This window comes from Siphateles boraxobius, unplaced genomic scaffold (genome assembly GCF_051911475.1).
Source record: "Siphateles boraxobius isolate OS27281-9 unplaced genomic scaffold, OSU_SipBor_1 25, whole genome shotgun sequence".
NCBI classification, from domain to species: Eukaryota; Metazoa; Chordata; class Actinopteri; order Cypriniformes; family Leuciscidae; genus Siphateles; species Siphateles boraxobius.
In genome coordinates this window covers 19,060,995-19,067,007 of record NW_027508866.1, presented here as the reverse complement: position 1 = coordinate 19,067,007, position 6,013 = coordinate 19,060,995, and the positions used below count along the sequence as shown (strand labels likewise).

At 41.7% G+C, this 6,013-nt stretch overlaps 2 long non-coding RNA genes across 4 annotated transcripts; both read left to right on the top strand.

Moving 5' to 3' along the window:
- The first annotated feature begins 1,110 nt into the window (after window positions 1-1,110).
- Window positions 1,111-2,362, top strand: LOC143749552 (uncharacterized). Its single transcript, XR_013207022.1, has 4 exons — window positions 1,111-1,235; window positions 1,587-2,010; window positions 2,137-2,250; window positions 2,348-2,362. It is a non-coding gene; the product is annotated as an uncharacterized LOC143749552 (long non-coding RNA).
- An 818-nt stretch (window positions 2,363-3,180) lies between these two features.
- LOC143749550 (uncharacterized) lies at window positions 3,181-4,279 on the top strand. Of its 3 annotated transcripts, none has more exons than XR_013207021.1 (4): window positions 3,181-3,558; window positions 3,630-3,770; window positions 3,850-4,031; window positions 4,189-4,279. It is a non-coding gene; the product is annotated as an uncharacterized LOC143749550 (long non-coding RNA). The 3 variants fall into 3 exon arrangements; XR_013207020.1 differs by lacking the exon at window positions 4,189-4,279 and having other exon boundaries at window positions 3,181-3,418; window positions 3,497-3,558; window positions 3,850-4,182; XR_013207019.1 differs by lacking the exon at window positions 4,189-4,279 and having other exon boundaries at window positions 3,850-4,182.
- Window positions 4,280-6,013: the final 1,734 nt, after the last annotated feature.

Sequence of the window (6,013 nt, the reverse complement as noted above, 5' to 3'; positions counted from 1 at the left end):
GCTGGTAGTGGTAGGTTGTTTACAGCTGTGATACTTGCGAACACAACTTGAAAGATACCTAATATCTTGGGCACTCATTGTACAAAAAAGTTAGGGTTGTGGAAAAGCTCATATTAATATTGAACAGTATGAATTCCATGTGTCAATTTTAAACAGACAAGTGATTTGTATGCTAATTACATTTTGAAGAACCTTCCTCAACCCTGGATAACACTGCTCCAAGAACTGAGCAACTCTTATCTTAACATGAATGAACATATGAATGTTAATACTTACCTTACCTTATCACTTACCTGATTTCATTACACTATCATTGTCAACACGCAATAGCAACATGCACCTAGCCCTGTCTGGCTTTGCTAATTTGAAATAAGATAATATTTGAGTAGATATCAATGAGGCTTATGTGATATTACATCAACTACAGATAACATGTTAATGAGATAAAATCAACATGTTATTTTCAGTCAGACAGGGAAAGGTACATTATTGATATAAACTCATAAAGAACATTTAGCAAGCTGGTTTAACTGTGGCACTGCTCTGCGAACTGAGCAGTTTGTCCACTTAGCACCTATATGTTGTAAGGTGCCTCATTTTTCCGCACCGAGGGAAAAGACCTAGCCTTCACAAATATGTGTGATGGGCTCTTATTGACTGTCGATTAAAGACATGTAAAGTGTTAAAAAAAAATCTAACATAGTACACAGTCAACAACTCCATATCACTTACAGCTTACTAACGTTAACTTACCCCTAGCTGCTACAAGCTAACGTTAGCAGAAACTTAGGTAAATTAGCGTCCATTCACACCTTCAATGTCGTGGATAAATCCTTCGATCCAGTTACTGTATCCCTTAATTAACACAGCCCGGGGGATGTTGCAGTCGGTACTGGCCCACTGCTCTACATTTTGTATTGATAATTCGGGCAGACAGGAAAGATTGGTGGTCCACACTGGGGTTTCCATTGCTGGTGCTGGTGCTGGTGCATCGGAGTCAAACTTCCGGGTTTGTGTACCCCTCAATGGCGTTCGAGTTTTCAAAATGGCCGCCAGGTGAGTAAGGCGAATTGACAGCTAGAAGCCCTGCCAAATTAGGAGGGACCTGCCAATCGTGGTAGCCAATCAGTATCGTCCAACGTAGCACCAACCAATCACATGTAACTGGAAGTAAAGCAACAGCAGTCAATGGTGGCGCCGACGAATTTTCAGTAGTGGCGGCGATGTTTGGCTCGGTAAGTTCGTAAATTAATTATCAGATTAATAAATAATTGTTGTTTTGTAAGTTGGATGTTAACTTTTTATGTTAGAGACAGTATATCTGTGCCTACTTTAGTTTAATTGGCTGATTTAATCTTTTGTAGAAATGCAGCTTGTGCACCGTGTGGTCCTGGTTTGTGAGGGGCTAACTTCAAATACTACATTACTATTACCATCACCATTAAATGTTAGCTTTTGTTAACATGTTAACTTGTTAACTTAATATATTGATTATAATAAAGGTAATGTTGAATTATTGACGAGCTCAGCCTTGATGATACACGTGCAACAATTATATAATTTTTTTTGTGTATTTAATTTTTCAGGGGATTGTCTGATATCCAACCATTTATTCATTTTTGTTTTATTACTATTGCATTTTTTGACCAAACAGTTCTTTTAAGAACTACCTTTCTATCTCTAACTCTGTGTGCACTCTGTTCTACACCTCTTTTGTGTAACTGCCAATCAATTATGGCAGGTAAGAAGCCAATATTTTCTCTAAATCTTACTAACTAAAGTTAATTTGAGCAGAACATGCAAAAACCTGCCCATGTTAAAGATGTAATTAGACTTCTAAAATGTTCTACCTTTATATCTGAATGAATTTGTTGCTATTTTTAGGTATGTTATTTTCTCATATATACTGTATGTGTACTCTTTGCTTTTGGAAAAGATGACGTCTTTTCTGGGACAAGCAGTTGTCCCTATTGTACAACTGGGGTGATGTCAAGAGGTGAGCACTTTCAGGTAAAGCATGTAAAGCATGCCATATATTTTGAGGACAGTGGCATCCATAAGCATTGTACAAAGCAGACATGCATTTTACATGTTTGTTGTAAGTTAAAATGTATTCAATTTCTCTTGTCTTTCTAGAAAAATATTGCGTTCCTTGCTTTTGTTTGAATGCCTGACAACAAAAGAGGTGCCATTGGCATTGCCCTAAGTGTCGGCACATCTTGTGTCGTGCCCCTGACCTACATAATCATAGTATGTGCAATGTGATTAGTTAAATTTTAAAGTCTTGTTTCATTTAGATTTCATTCGTATTATGATTAACTCACCTCATCTTTTGTCCTTTTTGCAGATCTTTCAGTTACATTCAAAATTACTGGTGGATACAGACTCATTTAGGAGGAGGGCACACTCCTGCTGGCTTGAAAGTATGTATTTACTTTCTTTTACACATTTGATTTAAATGTGGTTAAAATAGTAACTGAGAAATTTAATGGTATGGCCACATGGTCTTCAATTATTCTCTTTTTAATCATGCTCATTTTTATGCTCCTCAAATTTAAATATTCAGGTGTAACAAATTGGAGACTGTGTCTGTGACATAATCAAGAATATTACCAGATGTACACACTGCAGCCCTGCAGACACTGCACTGAAATTTACAAGAACTGCTTACCAGGTGTATACATTATGAATGAAAATGTGATCACTGCTCGGTGCTTAATGACAAAATGCAATAAGAATAGTCATTCATGTGGCTGCATCCATGTGTACTGTTAATAAGGTAATTTTAATATTTATGTCACAATTTTCTTATGAATCATTTAGGTCATGTTGGAAGAGGAAAACGAGGACAAATGCAAGGCTTTTACTCGGAAAACACCCATCCAGGGTTTTGCAGTGATTGTTGTCAGCTGCTGGAGAGTGAAAATTAGTTTAATCTCTAAAAGCCTACTTAATCATCTAACTATTCTTTCTTTTTTTTAACTAATCTTTAACTTAATGTAGTGAAGTGCCGCTGTTTGTTGACGTCCTCTCTGTAGAGTGAGACTCCGCCCTAGATGCACGCAGGTGATCGGCATTCAATTCATTGATAAGAATTATGGTAATTCCTTCCAAGGGGTATATTAAGGTGACGGTGTTGTCACCGGAGATTGTGTGAATGTGCGACCGCGTTCTAGCACGTCATTATTGTTGCGACTGTCTGGTGCTCTGGCTGAGGTGAGTGTGGCGGCTGGTTTTTATGCTTGAGCCTAATGAACATTAGATTGAGTGTTACTTTTGTCAGGTTCTGGGCTGTTTGCAGAAAAGCACACGTTGTGCTGAGGGTTGCATGCCTGGCAACACGCGCTGTTTTCCGGATACCACCGTTTCGGTATGAATTGCATTCGGCATCGGGGGTGTATTGCTGCTTGACTTCCTGGTAGGTCTCTCTTTGGCCCTTTTGGCTGTATTTAATTAATGAGCGAATAGTTAATATTATGGGGTCTGTGTATTCCAGCGTATCATTGGGCTTTTTCATCTCTTGTCGACTGGGCGAGTGGCGCGATCTCCGCATGTTTGGTATGTGTGATCAATTGTACAACAGTAAATTAATGCTATGCATATTTTAGCTCATAGTCCGGCTTTTGCAGGTGGATCGATTTGCCGTTTTAAGGGCACTTGAAGACTACACTTGCCTGCTCTAGGACTTGTCGTCGCTGCTGTTCTGTTCCTATTAATGTTTTTGTTTGAGTTATTTTGCTTGCGTGTGTAATTCTGTTTTGTTTTTCTGTGTAATTTACCTTTTGTGCTTTTTGGGGTTTGCTTGTTGATTTATCAGTTTGCTTGGTAATTGGTGTTTTGTTTTCTTAGTTTTGGGTGTTGTTTTGTGTTTTATTTGTATTATAATTACTGTTTATTTTCTTTGCTCACTGTGAGATTATCCCCGACTGGTCCCAAGGGAAAGAGGGATTGTGAGTGGTAACCGGCCTGGGGAGATTGTTCCTGTTGGCCCGTAGCGATCCATTCACCATCACTGACACTGATGAGTGCAGGTTTGAGTGGATTGCGGAGTGTTTTCATTTTAGTTACGTATATTATTGTATGTCTCGCATGTTGTGTCCTGTATATGGGTACCCATAGGTGAGGATAATTGTTTGATTTATTTGCTTTGATTTATTTTTTTATAATTCTTTATTTCTTGTGTTTCAGGCACTGTGAGCCCGGAGCAGGAGGGCTAGTTGTCCAATTAAGGTGGCGGGTCCTGATGAGACACAGTGTGTGGTCTGCAATCCAAGGTGATTGGTCTAGGTTGACGTGATTTGAGTGACGTGTAGTGCACGTGTGGGTGCTCTTTTACCATCGCTGACACTAGCGACGTCTGGCACTAGCTCGTCCTGCTTCGGGTGACCACGAGTCCTGTGAGCTGTTTATTGTGTGATGTTATAATTGAACGAAACTGACTGGCACGCCAGTATTTTATCTTTGTCTAAATAAAGAATATATTTTTGTATTTTTCCATATCCACGTCTCGGAGTATTTATGTAAGGGAAACACCGAACCTGTGTGTCTTTAATAGGACACTTCCCTGGCTTAGCGACCAGGGTGGCGTAGTCGATTTTTCTTTGTCTCTCTTACTCTCTCTCTATCCTCCCTCTCTTGTACTGCCTGCCACATTTGGCGTAGTCGGCAGGGTTTTCCTTTTTTTTTCTTGTGTAGATCTGAGGCGTGGATATATGTGTTGTTGTTTTTTTTTTCTTAGTCGTTGGGAACAGAACAGCAGCGGGGACAGGGATCACAGGTAACTCTATTCGGTTTTTCTTGGCTGGTTTTTGTAGAAATGGAGGACGAGTTGCAAGAATTGAGGGAGCTTGTGGCCCAATTACGAGCTGATAATACAAAGTTGCGGCAAGATCAAGCTCTTGCAGGGCCTTCAGATCTGGGCCATGGTTCCAACGTACCTAGTCCGTCAATCGCTCCTCCTCAGGCTATTGATGAGGGTGCCATTCCTATGGAGAGGTACGTTTTTATACCGAGGGACCGAAGGTGCCCTAAATTTAATGGTAGGTCTGGTATAGGAATTAATGAATGGGCTGAGGAGGCACATGCCTGCATGCGGTCCCGTCATTTGTCCACAGCCGACAAGGCTTTCTTCCTTTTCGACCATTTAGAGGGGGAGGCACGTGATGAGATAAAGTATAGGCCTGTGGGAGAGCGGGAAGATCCCGAAAAGATTATCACTGCTTTGAAAGAAGTATATGGCTGCTCCAAATCATATGTTGCCTTGCAGGAGGCCTTTTTCTCCAGGAGGCAACATGATGGTGAGACTCTGTTGGAGTTTTCACTTGCTTTAATGAGCCTTTTGGAGCAAGTCAAGCGGCAATCGCCTACTGTCATGTCAAATACCGAAACCTTGCTTCGTGATCAATTCGTGGAGCATGTGGCCGATAGTGCTCTTCGCCGCGAGCTTAAACAGTTGGTTCGTCGTCAACCTAGTGCCACTCTGTTGGAGGTTCGCGGGGAAGCTATTAGGTGGGAGCAGGAGGGCATGCTGGGTGGGGCAAGAGGCCGCAATCATTCTCTCCCCTCGGCACATGGTTTTCAATACGGTGTACAGGGTGTTCGTCCGGGTAGTTGTGACTCTCCTCAGCGGTCTGAGATGGGTGAGTTGAGAGAGATGTTAAAACTGCAGCAACAGCAGTTAACTCAACTCACACAAAATCTAGCTCGGTTACAGGACCCTTTTCAGCGTTCTCGTAGTCAACCTCGTCCTTTTCGCAACAGTTCGGTTATCTGTAGAAGGTGTCAAAAACCGGGGCATTTCGCGAGGGAGTGTGATGGGGAACGTGTTCCATCTCGGGCTCCCGCTGCTAGTAGAGATGACCCGGGGGCCAGTGAGGGGGAGTTACATCATTCAGGCCCGTTATCGGAAAACTAGCCCCCGCTGAGTTGCAGAGCCACAGCTCGGTGGGAGGGAACATCGGCTCAGACGTGTTGCATATTCCTGGCCCCATGTTAAAGTTGATGTCACCTTGCC